The following is a 16,244-nucleotide window of genomic DNA, read 5'->3' as shown; positions in this document are numbered from 1 at the left end:
TTTCCATTTTACCGAGGTTCGCTCAAATATCGAGCATATTGCTCACAAATTCAAATAAACATATACTTGCACTTGTTCATCACATAATCACTTTCACATTTATTTTCACTTAATCAATTTCCGTTGAACTCATCTAATAATAATGTATACACAATTGCTCGCACATTTTCTCATTTCCACACTTGTAGTCGAAGCTATCCGCACGCATAGTAGCCTCGCACTTAGTACTACACATGCGACCAATTATCCGGTACACGTAGTAGCCTGAACTTAGTACTACACACGTGACCTAACCACCTGATACACGTAGTAGCCTGCACTTAGTACTACACACGTGACCTCACAATAGCTCATTGGTATCGTTTCTATTCCGAAGGTTCAACCGGGAAATTCCTCACTTTTCAACATTTTACTAAATTGTCCGTAATCAATTTAAATTCATAATTTACATCAAATAATCATTTGATAGGCAGCCACATTTCATATGATATCAAAATATATTAACATAAAAAGAATCGATAGATTATTTATATACTGAACTTACTCAAGTGTCGATCTCACTATCCATAGTACCAATTGTCCATTCATAGTATAATAAGACACAACTCAAATAGAAAATCAGCTTTTAAGAATTTACATAACATAAATCACATATTTCATATATCATTTGTCATGTATCATCATTTTCTTGCACTTCATGTAACATTCTTTCATGTCATATTTCCACATCATAAACACCATTCCATCAACTTTTCCAATATATTAAATCATACAATATATGCAATAATAGTATGAAATATAATTCAAACATAACATTGCATTATTATTATCATACGAACTTACCTCGATACAAAATATTAGCAATCGGGCCTATTCCTTGTAAACTTTGTTTTTCCCTCGATCACGACTTGAATCTCGTTTCTCTTGATCTATAATACCAAATTAATTTATTTAATACATAAATTCATCAAAACAGCCTTTAATACGAACTTTGGCAAAATTACCATTTTGCCCCTAAACTTTTGCATAATTACACTTTTGCTCCTAGGCTCGGGAATTAAACTTCATCCCTTATTCTTATGTTTTATGACATGCTGATCATTTTTTCCTTCTACGACAACATCAAATTCTCACTCTAACATGCACTTATGAACATTAGGTATTTTTACCGATTAAGCCCTTTTACTCGTTTTCACTTAAAACCGAGTAGCACAAGTTGTCTAACATAATTTAAAACCTTATATTCTATCATAAAACACCAAAATACACAAATTTCACCTATGGGTATTTTTCCAAATACGAACCCTAGGTTGAATTATTGCTAGCATAAGCTTAATTAAGTTACTAGGATTCCAAAAACGTAAAGAACTTAAAAACGGGGCTAGAACGGACTTACTATTGAGCTTGGAAAGCTTGAAAACCCTAGCCATGGCTTCCCTCATGCTAATTTCAGCCTCCATATGGAGAAGATGACCAGTTTGTGTTATTTTTCCCATTTTATTTCATTTAATATACAAATGACCAAAATGCCCTTACTACTAAACTTTCAAAAAAATTCCATCCATGTCCAATTTTTGTCCACAAACTTCAAAATGGTCTAATTCCATTTAAATACATTTTATTTTAAAACTCATAACAATTAAACACTTCTAACATGTAAAACTTAACTTTTACACTTTTTACAATTTAGTCCTTTTGACCAAATTGAGTGCCCAGACGTCGAAATTTTTGAACGAAATTTTCACGAAATCATTCCATGAAATCGTAGACCATAAAAATATAATAAAACTAAAGTTTTCCTCGTCGAATTTGTGGTCCTGAAACCACTGTTCCGACTAAGCCCAAAAGCAGGATGTTACATTTCTCCCCCCCTTTAGGGATTTTCGTCCCCGAAAATCTTACCAAAAAAAGTGGTTTTGGTTTTTCAATTGGATTCCTCAATCCTATAATCGATGTTAAAGAACTTTCACTCAGGCTAAACTTTTACTACCTCTCTCTTTAAATTTTACAAACAAAAGTCGTAAGTGGTATTCACTTTATAATACTTTTTCTGAAACTTAATCTCTACTAAAAAGCTTATGTACTCAAAAGTCCAATCCATACCATTTTGTTACATATACAATCGCACCAGAATCTTTTCGGATTCAAATAGCAAAACTAGTCAATTCATCTCGGCCTCATATTCTTTATAATTTCACACACCCAATTTTTGTCAATTCAACCTCGCCACTTTTTATTTCAAGCCTCTTCTGGCTTTCCAAAGAAATCATGATATGAAACTCGGATCTCAATCCGATTAGTGGAGATTAAAATTCCATGATATCTAACATTCATAAAGACATGAAATCCTATAAATCTGGTGAGTAGACATTTGGGTATACCAACATAATTTGCATATCTCATAACGTTTAACAAAACTGCATATTACTTTCCTCTTTCAAGGACAGGAATGACTCAGACAAGAAAATCCATATTAACCTTTTCTATTTCCATTCTAATTCCCAGACGGCAAAAATAATTCTGATGATTCTTGCTATACATCTTTAAACTTTCAACATTTCAAGAATTTCTACTCAAAGATAAACAATGATCGTTTCAGCATTTTTTTTTATATCCAGATTATCTTCATATTATCAATATCAGATCTTCTTATTCTCAAGTATGCACATCTCATTAAGTTCTAGACATATACTCCATACAGATTGAACAATCAAGTCTACCTTATTCATCCGTAATTGATATTTCAAGAAATTCTCTCTTCTAGTCAACAGAACGATTCAACATACATCATTCCAAATTCACTCATCATGCTAATCGAAGACCATAACCAATGCATTAGCATAAGTAATACTGGTACCTCAACTGAATACATTAACTCTGATTAACTTACTTGAAAAAGGAAATTCACCATACACATTGGGACTTGAAAATTCACCACATTATCAGGATCAATTCAGAGGTATAGTCATATTTGTTCTTTATATACATCAATCACAAGCTGAAGGTCATGCTCTAAATGCAAGCCATGATCAACAAGTTACAAGATAAAATATCCAGAAAAACCAAGATAGAGAAATCTGAAACAAAGAAGCCAAGAATAAAGAAATCCAAGATAAAGAAATCCATGATACGAGAATCCAATTTACAGCACTACATCAGAAGACCGAGAACCAGACTCATAAAAATATGAAAGTCCCCAATAGTCTTTTTTTTCAAAGAAAAGAAATCCAGAATAATATCATTCCAAACCACTGACAACAAATACAACCGGAACTATATGCTTCTCGTATATATATAAAATCAATCAGAGCAATGATCGGTAGAAATAGAATCATGGCACCATACACAATTTCTCATTGATTCCCAACAGGCGGAATATAACAAATTACCAGAGAAAAATAGAACCATGTAGATTATAATTCAATTAGACTAACAACACATTCATCTAACGTCAAGATCAGGGAACATTTATTTCGAACATTATTCCTTTAACTATTTCTACCATCCCAAATTCCATAATATCCCTTCACTAAGAAAACCAGTTCATGGGGGAATTTCAATCAATACATTTCTCGACATCATACCAGGATAGATCGTTTTATCAAAATTAACTTTTTCGCTAACTGCGATGTTGCAAAAATTAAACAATCTTTCAATCAATCCGATATCTTTCTAGCTCATGTCTGTACTTATCAACCCATTCTTAATCTCTAATCATACTTATAACCATTCCATCATTGAACTCTTTGGTTTCTCACCTGGAAACTCATTCAACATAAATCTCAGGAATTTCCCTTATAAAACACCACTTTGGTAAGGGGGAGGGGTCGTAGGGCCTTTGACTCAACTCTCATATACAAATGTAACACAGTTTTCATCATAGCAATCATATTTCAATCATGTCATTCATTTCGAGGAACTAACATTCATATTGATTTTACACTCACTTTTAGTTATCTCATTTAAACAAGTGTACTTATACATGTATTTCAATATTTCCTAGATAATATTACTTATTCATTCATTAAATCGCACAAGTCAAGCACATAATATCATATAAGGGCCAAACAAACATGGATAAGTATATCACAGTCTAAACTTTTATCTTACACATCATCATATACATATCATTCAATTATATATATATCAATCCAAGCAATTTAATACATTTACTCAAGTTATACGAGCTTACCAATGATAATCATCCCAACCAATATACATGAATATTCATCTTATCAATATTTTTGATAAGTTACTCAAACACATGCATTTGTTCAAATAAAGCGATCATATACATCATGGAATTATCTATTAATCATGGATAAACTCATTTCACCATGTACACATTTCATGAATCCTCATTCGTACCTTTCCAAGTTTCAGTTCGTCATGACTATACTTTACTCGAATATTTTAGCATCACATTCAACATGGTCAGTGTAGCTCGGTTGGAGAGTACCTTTGTCTAAACAAAGTGGCTCTCATACGCGTCGGGAGACATCACACTATCACGGATCGGTGACATGTATAGTTGGACTTTTACACATGCTAGATTAGTCCGAGAACTGACTAAATCATAGCTCTGATACCACTAAATGTAATGCCCCCGTACCCGAAACCATCGTCGGAGTCAAGCACGAAGTGTTACTAAACTTAATTCATCAATTAAACAACTTAAACAACTTATTACCAACCATGCATGACAACCAAGCATATGCACATCACCAATATCAAACATAACATAAATAGCTAGATTTATAAGTCAGAATCATTAGCTCACTAAAGACCAATATATTTGGCCAAATAATAATAACATATGTTATAAAATTAGGTCCCATTACATGCCACTCACTTGATAAATATAGCATATGTTTTTATACTGTCAAGGTGTTGGCTTGATAGTGTGATGCTGCCTCCGACGGTCTCCAACCCTGAGCTAACCTGACAACACTAAAAGAAATGGAAAGGAGGGGGGTAAGCTTTATGCTTAGTAAGCTCACATGAAATAATAATAAGCAATTTACTAACATGCTTCCCACAATAAAACTAACTCATTTGTACATTTACACATGTTCTGGTTAAGCTGTTTTCTTGAGTAATAGTCACTAAATCATTTATATTTAAAGTTAAGGAACTCCAAATTAAGATCCGTAAATTTTCCCAAAAAGTACAGTTTATTATTCAAAATCTCCCCTGTTTTGCTGTTTAATAGCTTCGCCTTTCTTCACTAAAATTTATTTATCTCATAGTAAAAAACTTAGATGATGTTATCGTTTCTTTTTATTAAAAGTAGACTCATCCAAGATTCTAGGCATATAAATTATACCCCAAACTTATTTTTCTATAATTTGTAACAATTTTTCCAAGTCAGAACAGGGGATCTCGAATTCATTTAGACACTGTCTCACAAGAATTCAAATATCACATAATATGGAATTCTTTTGCTTCCCCTGTTTCTTTATGTGAAAATAGACTCAATAAAATTTAATTATATATTTTATTTGAAATTTAATTCAACTTACACAATTTTTGGTAAATTTTCAAATTCATACACTGTTGCTGTCCAACACTGTTTTACAACTAAAGTTCACTTTTGCACAATTTCACTTAATCCCTTCCATTTTACCGAGGTTTGCTCAAATATCGAGCATATTGCTCATAAATTCAAATAAACATATACTTGCACTTGTTCATCACATAATCACTTTCACATTTATTTTCACTTAATCGATTTCCCATTGAACTCATCGAATAATAATGTATACACAATTGCTCGCACATTTTCTCATTTCCACACTTGTAGTCAAGCTATCTGCACGCATAGTAGCTCGCACTTAGTACTACACATGCGACCAATTATCCGGACACGTAGTAGCCTGCACTTAGTACTACACACATGACCTAACCACCTGATACACGTAGTAGCCTGCACTTAGTACTACACACGTGACCTCACAATAGCTCATTGGTATCGTTTCTATTCCGAAGGTTCAACCGCGAAATTCCTCACTTTTCAACATTTTACTAAATTTTCCGTAATCAATTTAAATTCATAATTTACATCAAATAATCATTTGATAGGCAGCCACATTTCATATGATATCAAAATATATTAACATAAAAAGAATTGATAGATTATTTATATACGAACTTACTCAAAGTGTCGATCTCACTATCCATAGTACCAATTGTCCATTCATAGTATAATAAGACACAACTCAAATAGAAAATCAGCTTTTAAGAATTTACATAACATAAATCACATATTTCATATATCAGTTGTCATGTATCATCATTTTCTTGCACTTCATGTAACATTCTTTCATGTCATATTTCCACATCATAAACACCATTCCATCAACTTTTCCAATATATTAAATCATACAATATATGCAATAATAGTAAGAAATATAATTCAAACATAACATTGCATTATTATTATCATACTAACTTACCTCGATACAAAATATTAGCAATCGGGCCTATTCCTTGTAAACTTTGTTTTTCCCTCGATCACGACTTGAATCTCGCTTCTCTTGATCTATAATACCAAATTAATTTATTTAATACATACATTCATCAAAACAAACCTTTAATACTTAACTTTGGTAAAATTACCATTTTGCCCCTAAACTTTTGCATAATTACACTTTTGCTCCTAGGCTCGGGAATTAAACTTCATCCCTTATTCTTATGTTTTATGACATGCTGATAATTTTTTCCTTCTACGACAACATCAAATTCTCACTCTAACATGCACTTATGGACATTAGGTATTTTTATCGATTAAGCCCTTTTACTCGTTTTCACTTAAAACCGAGTAGCACAAGTTGTCTAACATAATTTAAAACCTTATATTCTATCATAAAACACCAAAATACACAAATTTCACCTATGGGTATTTTTCCAAATACGAACCCTAGGTTGAATTATTGCTAGCATAAGCTTAATTAAGTTACTGGGATTCCAAAAACGTAAAGAACTTAAAAACGGGGCTAGAACGGACTTACTATTGAGCTTGGAAAGCTTGAAAACCCTAGCAATGGCTTCCCCCATGCTAATTTCGGCCTCTATATGGAGAAGATGACCATTTTGTGTTATTTTTCCCATTTTATTTCATTTAATATACAAATGACCAAAATGCCCTTACTACTAAACATTCAAAAAAATTCCATCCATGTCCAATTTTTTTCCACAAACTTCAAAATGGTCTAATTCCATTTAAAGACATTTTATTTTAAAACTCATAACAATTAAACACTTCTAACATGTAAAACTCAACTTTTGCTCTTTTTACAATTTAATCCTTTTGACCAAATTGAGTGCCCAAACGTCAAAATTTTTGAACGAAATTTTCACAAAATCATTCCATGAAATCGTAGACCATAAAAATATAATAAAACTAAAGTTTTCCTCGTCGAATTTGTGGTCCTGAAACCACTGTTCCGACTAAGCCCAAAATCAGGATGTTACATCTAAACATGTTAGACTACTTGTAACTGATTCTGATTTATGACCGTACTTGTGACTTCATGGAAAATCTGATATGGTCTGTTGAGGTTTGAAAAGTTTGTTTACAAAACATGGACTTCCATATTTACTGATTCTGTTATTGAGAGATAGCATGACTTACATACTCATTACTTTGATTCTACATAAGCATGCCATGATACATTACATGGGACTTGGGTTGATGTAAAGGAAGAAATTTCTGGTAGTTTAATGATCTGCATTATCTAGTGGTTTATCCATACTTTTGTTCTGGCAGTTCGACTATACTATAGTAGATTCACCACATGTATTCAATCTGGCAGTTTTAACTGAAAAATACTAGTGGCACTATCTACAGTTATCTGTTGGTGTGATCTAGCTGGACGAGTTCTAGGGAACTCTATGTTTTTTGATAAATCTACATTCTGATCTATTTGAAAATTTTCTCATCTGCATAAACATACGTGCCCTGTTTTGCTCTATTTCATTCTATTCGGTTCAGCATTGCTCTGCTCTTTTGTGTTCCATTCTGTTCTATTCTACTCTATTCATTTATGTTCTATTTGAAATATATTGTTTTGCTATTTTTTTTTGCTTTGACCTGTTGTACTACCTCCGTTGTAATCTATGTGATATTTTAAATCTTTTTCTACTGGTTATACAACTATTATCAAATGCTTGCGTTACTACGATTTATATATTATGTTCTGTTTATTTGTATTTGAGTTTGGTTATATGCGGTGCTTGGTGACTCACCCTTTTGTCTTACTTTTATCTGTCGGGAAGACATCTGATTTAGGATCGGACGACAAGCAAATATTAGCTCATTGATTGTCCAAAGTTCAAATTGAAGATAAGTGGTATTGTAAAGAATGTTTACATTGCGAGAAGGATAACTTACTTCAGTAGATAATCTAAATGAGTCTCTAATCTCATAAAAGAATCAAAGTAAGCATTTGATTCAAATACTAAGAAGGATTATTATGTCGTCTACAATTCCAATTAGGGAGATGGCTATTCTTGGCTACCACAGTAGTTGACTCCACGAGTAGAAAAATATATTTATTCATTGGTAGAATGATACATTGGACTAGACCCAAGATGAATTAATTATGAATCCGTTTGTGAATTAATTCACTTGTGACATTCATGGTGTGATTTACTTAAATCCTGAGTTAGTCACTGACCATGCGTATGCAACTTATGTGCTTTGATATAAGTGGAGGCTTATGCCTTAAAGATGATCGAACCCATAGCCACTATGTTGGGTACATGACTTGTGTAATGCATGGCTTTTCTAGCAACAGTGGAATTCATAGCTCAATTAAAGGGTTAATGATATCCTCTTATTAGCATTGTGTAGATTGATAAATATGGAATGTAGCCACGGTTGCTTGTTCTTGAACAAGCAATTTATCACAGTCATTTGTTGATGTGACCATTTTTGTAACACCCCGAACCCGAGACCATCGCCGGTGTCGGACACGAGGGGTTAACAAGCCAAGTTCACTTGTTTTGCCCATCCATTTGACATTTTCAGTCAGGCTGGAATAGCTGCGTCACTGTCGCCTTAAAAATCATATCTCGAGTTTCAAAACTCGGAAACTGGTTTCGTAAATTTTCCCTGAATTTAGACTCATATATCCATCCATGGATTTATTTCTAGAATTTTTGGTTGGGCCAATTGGTACAGTTTATTAGTTAAAGTCACCCATGTTACAGGGATTGACTGCTCTGACCTTCGCGCGGTATAACTTGAATATATCTCTGTACAGGGCTTTAATGCTGGTGTCGTTTGTTCCTAATGAAACTAGACTCAAAATGGAATCTGTACATATAAGGTATGTCTCCTAATTCTTTTTGGATAATTTATAGTAAATTTTTAAAGTTGCGACAGGGAACCCAGAAACCGTTCTGGCCCTGTCTCACAATAGCTTTAATATCTCTTAACATGTAACTCCTATGACCATTTCGTTTCTTCCATATGAAAATATACTCATCAAGGTTCATTTACATAGCTTATTCACTATTTAATTCCATTCCTACGAATTTTGGTGATTTTTCACATTCACGTCACTGCAGCTGGCAGCATCTGTTTTAAGGTAGGTCTTACCTATTTGGTAGTCTCCATGAACCAACTAGTCTTGCCATACATAGGTTCATATATGATCATTTTAACCATGCCAATGGCTGATCATATGACCAACATTCCCATTTCCAAGCCATAGCTACATCATGACACCAAATATATACATACAAACCACAATTAGTCTAAGTTCATGCTTCCTTTTTTGAACCATTTTCGCATGGCCGTACATATATACATCACAACATATTTAACCAACAAGGGGTAGTCCTATACATGCCATCTCAAGTTCAACCAAAAATTTATACCAAAATGGAGGCTTGATAGTGTGGATGACTTCGACTTCAACGATCCCAAATCCGATTGCTTCGAGCGAAATCTAGAAACTGAGAGCCAAAGCAACGGGGTAAGCATTTTTATGCTTAGTAAGTTTCAAGGAATATAATCAACTCTAATTACAGCAATACATTCACATAGCCAAATGCATCATTTCATTAATACACATTCTTACTTCACACTTCATCATTATATAATTTCACAAAGTATCAATCAATTCAATAACTGAAATTCATTAGTCGATTGAGCGAATGTTGCTCAAACATGTCGACTTTCCAATGCACATATAAACGCACCTCATTCTTTGGGCTTTTGAGTGTACTCATTGAATTTATTACAGCAACCAACACTCACCTCCAGCCCAAGATTCTTCGAATATAACCGGATATAACCATGTGCACAAATGCCTTCGGTCTTGGCCCGGATAGAATGTCTCGCACGAATGCCTTCGGGTCTTAGCCCGGATGTAGCCACTAGCACAATTGCCTTCGGGTCTTAACCCGGATATAATTTCCAGCATAATTGTCTTCGGGATTTAGCCCGGATATCATTCAATTTCCCATGAACACATACATCAATTATCATTGGACATACATAATTCATTTTCGTTACTAAGGCTCAAACGCAATTATAGTCACAAGCATATTCGCCTTCGGGACTTAGCCCGGGTAGAATTCAAATACTCATGCATACATAATCAATAATCAATACACATCCATACTTTATTTCACACAATTCAAGTAGGGTCACTTCTTGAGGACTTACCTCGGATGTTGTCGAACGGCTTTTTCGGCTATTCGATCACTTTCTCCTTCCCTTTGTCCAATTGTGGCCCTCTAAGCTCTTGAGCTAATTCAAACAAATTCAATTTATTAAAACCTCATTGTGCTAGCTTATGGCCTAATATGACAAGGAGTTTAAATGGTCATATGGCCACCCTTTAGCTTGAATACACAATGGTCATGCACATTTTATACTACATCAAGCAATTCAATACAATTTATTCGAGCATCAAGGAAATGCTAAGGCCTTCAATAGGCTACCCAAGGCCGAATATTCATGTACATGTTGAGGTAAATTTTGCACTTAATACCTCACAAAAACAGCATGCAATTTACTAATTAATGCTTTGCACATTGTGGCCCAAAACTTATAATATAGCATCAAGCACTTATATGTGTGCTAGGCCGAATTGTGCTTGCAATTTCACAAGCATTCTTCCACATCTTCTTCTTTAAACCAATATATTCATCACTTAGTTCATAACCAAAACATCATGTGCAAACATATATATACATATATGAGCATGGCGAATTTCAAGGTGTCCATAGCCATCCAAAACACAAATTTTAACTAACATGCAAGAAGCATGAACCATGCTCATGAATGCATCATGGCGAATATGACAATCATGCCCTTTTCAACTTCAATCATGGTTAAACAAAAAGAAAACTCAAAATCTTACTCAAGAGTAGACAATCCATCATTGCATGCATCATCATCAAGCTTCACACTTAGCATGCAATGGCTTTATCACCATAACAACTTTGGCCAAATGCCATTTCCATGGCATAACAAAGATTTGAGCCATGGCTAACATGCACATCAAATTAGCAACCAAAACATGCATGAAACTCCCAACACAACCTCATACATACCTTACTCTTGTTGCAAGTTTAGCCAAATTTCCTTCTAGATCTCTTCTAAACAAAGAAAATGAAGCAAAATCCTTCCTTCTTCCTTAGTATTTTCGGCCAAAGAAGAGAAAATAGGTGAACAAAATTTTTTCTTTGCTTCTCTTTCACTCACGGCAAAAAGGGGGAAGGATGAGCAAATTTTGATTTTTTGTTTCTCTTCCTACATGCTTAATTTTTTATCATTTATCACATCATGCATTAACAAAACATGTCATAACATGTTTTCCTTGCCCATATTCCCTTGTCATGGCGGCCACTATACCATCTTTGGGGAAATTTGACATGCAAATCCTTATTTTTGCATGCATGCTCAACTAGTCATCACACATTTCCCATCATACTTTCAAAGTTTACTACTAGGTCCTTTCTAGTGAAATTCACATTTATAATTCTAAATTGAAACATCAAAATGTCATACACAATTTAACACATATCATAGGCATCAAAATAAATTTTAATTATTTTATGCCTCGATTTTGTGGTCCCGAAACCACATTCCGACTAGGGTCAATTTTGGCTGTCACAACTCTCCCCACTTAAGAAATTTTCGTCCCCGAAAATCTTACCGTAAATAGGTTTGGATATCGCTCTTTCATAGAGTTCTCGGTCTCCCAAGTAGCTTCTTCTATCCGTGCTTGAGCCATAACACTTTCACTAGCGGAACCCGCTTGTTTCGCAACTCTTTCACTTCTCGTGATAGGATACTTAATCGGTTCTTCCTCATAACTCATATTAGCTTGAATTTCAATTTCGATGGATTAATCACGTGCGATGGATCGGATCTATAGCGTCAAGCATCGAAACGTGAAAGACATCGTGAACCTTTTGAGTTCGGGGGCAAAATCAAGCGATATGCCACCGGACCGACTCGCTCGATATCTCATATGGTCCAATGAACCTCGGCTCAACTTGCCCTTACTACCGAACTCGAGTATCTTTTTCCAAGGCGATACCTTGAGAAACACTTTATCACCCACGATACTCGATATCCTTACGCTTCAGATCCGCGCACGACTTCTCGACGATCGGAGGCTATCTTCAGACTTTCACGGATTACTTTCACTTTCTGCTCAAAGATCCCTAATCAAATCCACCCGAAAATCTTGCTTTCACCGAGCTCACCAAAACAATGGCGTCGGCATTTACGACCGCATAAGGCCTCGTAGGGTGCCATCTTAATACTTGATTGAAAGTCGTTGTTGTAAGCGAATTCAATCAACGGCAAATACCGTTCCCATGAACCACTAAACTCGAGGACGCAACATCTTAACATATCCTCAAGTATCCGAATTATCCGCTCGGATTGACCATCGCTTTAGGGGTGAAAGGCGGTCTGAAATGCAACTTGGTACCCAAAGCTTCTTGCAACTTTTTCCAAAATCGCGAGGTAAATCTCGGATCTCTATCCGACACGATAGAAATAGACACCCCGTAATCTCACAACTGAGAAACGTACAATTCCGCTAATTTGTCCATTGAAAATCCAGACGACGGGGGACAAAGTGGGCCGACTTAGTCAATCGATCTACCACGACCCAAACCGCATCCTTCTTACTTGTCGACAATGGCGGTCCGGATACAAAGTCCATTGTGACTCGATCCCATTTCCACTCGGGTATCGTGATTGGTCAAGTAATCTCAAGGCACCGATGTTCCGCTTTCACTTGTTGACATATTAAACATCTCAAACAAAGTCTGAGATGTCTCGCTTCATACCATGCCACCAAAACCGACGTTTCAATTCATTGTACATCTTCGTACTCCCGGGTGGATTGCCATTCGGCTACAATGGGCTTCATTCGAATTATCGAAATGAGTTCAATTCTTTGGGACACACAGACGACTTTTGAACCTCAAACAATCGTCATCGTCGATTTGAAACTCCGAGTCCTTGTTCGAACACATGCAGCCGCTTTGCAACCAACTCGTCGTCGACTTTCTCGAGCTTCTCGAATTTGGTGTGTCAATAATGGTTTGGCTTTCAATTCAGCCACTAACACACCGCTTGGATCGGACGCACAAGTGCACATCCATCGCTCGAAAGTGAATAACGATTTACGACTCAAGGCATCCGCAACCACATTCGCCTTTCCCGTGATAGTCAATGATCACCATAATCCTTTAACAACTCGAGCCAACGTCTTTGTCGCAGATTTAAGTCTCTTTGGGTCATCAAATATTTGAGACTTTTGTGATCCGAGTATACATGGCACCTTTCACCAAATAAGTAATGTCGCCAAATCTTTAAGGCGAATACGATGGCGGCCAATTCGAGATCATGAGTCGGATAATTTTTCTCATGTGGCTTTAATTGCCTCGACGACAGGCCACAACTCGACCTTCTTGCATTAATACGCAACCTAACCCAAGTAGAGAGGCGTCGCTATAGATGACAAACTCTTTGCTTGGACTCGGGTTGCACTAGAATTAGGCTTCACCAAATAAGTTTTCAGTTGATCGAAACTTTTTGGCATTTCTCCGTCCATTCGAACTTAACGTCCTTTTGGAGTAGCCGTTATCGGCGTGGCTATCGTTGAGAAGCCTTTTACAAATCGTCGGTAATAACCTAAAGCCCCAAAAAGCTCCGAACCTCGTAATATTTCTGAGGCTTCCAATTAAGTATGGCTGAAATTTTATTCTGTCGACTCGAATACCCGTCGCAGATACCACATGACCCAAGAAGCTAACCTCTCTAACCGTAACTCACACTTGTTGAACTTAGCATATAATTGCTTATCCCGTAAAATTTGCAAGACTAACCGCAGTGTTCAAGATGTTCGGTCTCATTTCTTGAATAGACCAAGATGTCATCAATGAACACGACTACGAATCGATCCAAATATGGTCTAAAGATCCGATTCATTAAATCCATAAATACCGCGAGGGCATTAGTGAGCCCAAACGGCATCACTAGGAACTCATAGTGACCATATCTCGCTCAAGGCGCCTTTGGGCACGTCCGAATCTCGGATTCGCAATTGATAGTAGCCCGATCTCAAATCTATTTTCGAGAACACCGAGGCTCCCTTCAGCTTGATCGAACAAGTCATCAATACGTGGCAACGGATATTTGTTCTTTATCGTCGCTTTATTGTCGACGATAGTCGATGCACAATCGCATGGTTCCATCCTTCTTCTTCACGAACAACACCGGCGCACCCTAAGGCGAAAAACTCGAGCGAGCAAAACCTCTATCCACCAATTCTTGCAATCGAGCTTTCAACTCCTTTAATTCGTTGGTGCCATACGATACGGAGCTATCGAATTGGAGTGGTACCGGTACCAATTCGATGCCAAATTCTATTTCCGAACAGTGGTAAACCCAATTCTTCGGGAAAACATCCGGTATTCACAAACCACGGCACAGATTCGGGTTTCTTCTCGATTCCTTGTCATCGAACACGACGCAAGGTACGCCGCACCCTTTTCTTACATATTTCGGGCCAACATCGCGATATTACGGTGGCAACCCTTTAAGTCCGTAGACTCAACCCGAATTATTTCATTATTCGCGACCTCAAATCGATAGTCTTGCTCTTGCAATTTACAACCGCATCGTGCATGGTCAACCAATCCAAACCAAGAATAACATCGAACTCATCGAACGGCAAAAGCATTAAGTCCGCGGAAAACAAGAACCTCGAAACACTAGGGACTTTTCTTGCACACTTTGTTGACAAGCACGTAATGACCCAAGGGTTTGACACCGAATTACAAACTCGAGACTCAATGGGCAAAGTCTTCTTGGATGCTAAGGTTTCACATATATATGAATGAGTAGAACCGTGGTCAATCAAAGCAATCACATTTGTATTGAAAAGAGTGAAAGTACCGTAATAACATCCGGAGAGGCAAGATCCTCACGTGCGCGTATGGCATAAGTCCTAGCAGAGCACGAGCCTCGGATCTGATGGTAGCATCTCTAGATCCTCTCGACCGCCATGACATTGCCCATATTTCTAGGTGGCCTACCTCGGCAAAGGTAGCACCGGGTTTGCACTCGACTTACATTCTGCTCATGCATCCTCGGGCAATCCTTCATAAAGTGGTCGGCCGATCCACACTTATAGCAGAGCGATCACGAAACCAACAGCTCCCGAATGCCATTTGCCACAATGTGGACACTCCGCCTCTCTCGGCGATCATTTCCACCACCGTGATCGAGGTGACTCGTGTGGTCACAGGGTCGATCGCGTCCTCGTCTAGAAAAGCCCGAACGCCTCTAGACCGGCTCGCATCATCTCGAAATCTCTTCGATGCTTGTTGAAGAGACTTTCCGAGGACCTCTTTCGAATTCTCCGGTTCCCACATCACTTTTTGTTTCTCCTTTCTAAGCTCTTCGCTTTACAAGCTCGCTCAACAAGTACTACGAACTCTCGATCTCGAGAATGCCAACAAACATCCTTATATCATCATTCAGCCCATCCTCGAGCGTTTACACATAATAGCTTCGGACGAAATGCATTCTCGCAGACGGCTAAGCCTCACAAACTTTCGCTCGTAGTCAGAACGGACATAGAACCTTGCTTAAGATCAAGAAATTCCTCCGCTTCGGTCGATGAATCTCGATCGATATACTTTTTTGAACTCGGTTTGAAAGAATTCCCAAGTCACTTGCTCTCTAGGCACCACAA

The sequence above is a fragment of the Gossypium arboreum genome, chromosome 9, assembly GCF_025698485.1.
Source record: "Gossypium arboreum isolate Shixiya-1 chromosome 9, ASM2569848v2, whole genome shotgun sequence".
In the NCBI taxonomy this organism is placed as follows: Eukaryota; Viridiplantae; Streptophyta; class Magnoliopsida; order Malvales; family Malvaceae; genus Gossypium; species Gossypium arboreum.
The sequence above is the reverse complement of the archived record's forward strand: the minus strand, read 5'-3'. Positions refer to the sequence as shown.